Source organism: Capricornis sumatraensis, chromosome 18 (assembly GCF_032405125.1).
Source record: "Capricornis sumatraensis isolate serow.1 chromosome 18, serow.2, whole genome shotgun sequence".
Classification (NCBI taxonomy): Eukaryota; Metazoa; Chordata; class Mammalia; order Artiodactyla; family Bovidae; genus Capricornis; species Capricornis sumatraensis.
The window spans coordinates 12,211,615-12,213,477 of record NC_091086.1 but is presented as its reverse complement, the minus strand read 5'-3'; positions in this window follow the sequence as shown (position 1 = coordinate 12,213,477).

Sequence of the window (1,863 nt, the reverse complement as noted above, 5' to 3'; positions counted from 1 at the left end):
TGTTTGTACAGTTGACACTGGCACAGTGGTCCTTTGTGATCAGCAAAGCCTCTGGCCCTACACCCTGACACAGAACTCCAGGGAGACAAGCTGGGCCACATCGGGGGCCGCGTTCACCCCAGCCAGCTCGCGGACGGCACGGCCTTGAACCAAAGCCAGCCTGAAGAGGGCGGCTCTGCCCGCTGCCCTGCGCTACACCCGAGTCTTGGAAGCCCAGGGAGGCACAGACCTCTCCTGCCTGAGGCAGAGGAAGAGAAGGGGAAAGGGGAGCAGGCGAGGCCCAGGGCGCACAGCTGGGTTCTGGGAGTGAGAGAGGGAGGGACGCGGGAGAACGGAGAGGCCCTTCCAGGGCCGTGTTCTCATCACATGCCTCCAGAGCAGACAAGCAGGAGGTGGAGGATGCCAAGGCTGGACCTGAGGAGGCAGGGACGCCTCTGTGTCCATTCTTATCTCCTACGGTGGCAGAGGAAGGCAATGACCCAGGGCACTGGGCCTGTGCATGGAGACCAGTGACTTCGTGCTAGCCCCGCAGCTTTGCTTAGACCCTGGAATTGACCTATTTTGCCAGGGCTGTTCCCCGCACCCTCCCCGCCCCCACCCCCAAACAGTCAGCGGAGGCCTCCGAGGCGGGTTCAACTCCAGGGCAGAGTGAAGCGGGGAGGGACAAGAGTTGTTGTAAGAAGCGGGGTAAAGGAGACGCATGGTTGCCAGAGATTGCCCTGGCGATGGTTTTTAGGTGCTGTCAGGTAAAACTGTGAACTTGTGGCCCATCCATCCGTGAGGAGCAACACAGCTACATCCTAGAGGGACAGAGTCACCTCACTTAACCGCCGCTTCTGTTATCCGGCAGCTCTCTTGTCCTCTGTTCCATAGACTCTGAGGTGTGGCACTCTGCTCCGTGGGGATAGACAAGGATAGGCTAGAAATAGGAAATAGGAACGGGAGAGGAAACACTCATCCCTTGCATGCATTGTGTGCTAAGTCACTTCAGTCGTGTCTGACTCTTTGCCACCCAGTGGACTGTAGCCCACCAGGCTCCTCTGTCCATGGGATTCTCCAGGCAAGAATACTACAGTGGGTTGCTATGCCCTCCTCCAGGGGATCTTCCCAACCCAGGGATCGAACCTGCGTCTCCTACATTGCAGGCAGACTCTTTACCGCCGAGCCACAAGGGAAGCCCTCATGTCCCTTAGTTTGCCCTTTTCCATCCTTTATCAAGTGTGATGGTGCCTGCAGAGCACCTGTCCATGCAGGGCACATAGTAAGCACTCACTAAATACTGTAATTGCTCAAGGTAACAACAGCAGCTACAGGTGTCGTTGCTGCTGATTCATTTAACCAGAGGGCAGAGTGCAGAGCAGCCATCACACCCTCATTTTACAGAAACGGAAGCCCAGGGCTAGCCCAGAGCTAGCTAATGGAGCCAAGTAGCCTGGTTGCCCGCTGGCCTAAGGACAGCAGAGCCAGGGCAAGGAGGTCAGGGAGCCCAGCTCAAGGCATGGAACTAGAACAAGATCTAAAGAGGAGGGAAAGGGGAGAAAGAGACTTGTGAAGGCAGGGGTGAGGATGCAGCTTGGGCACGAGGAGGGCTGGAGACAGGAGGTCCCGGCAGTTTGGGGTGGTGCAGAAGACGGGAGGCGGCGGCCACCAGTCTGGGCTCTGGAGGGAAGCCCTACTGGGTGAATGTACCGCACAGACCCCTCAGTAGCCAGGTGACCTGAGGCAGACCCTCCTAACTCCCTGAGCCTCTGTTTCCTCATCAGTAACATGGGCGGATAGGGCAGTCCCTACCTCGTGGAGCTGCAGATGACAGAATGTGCAGCACCCAGATGGCGCTAGTGGTGAAGACCCCACTTGCCAATT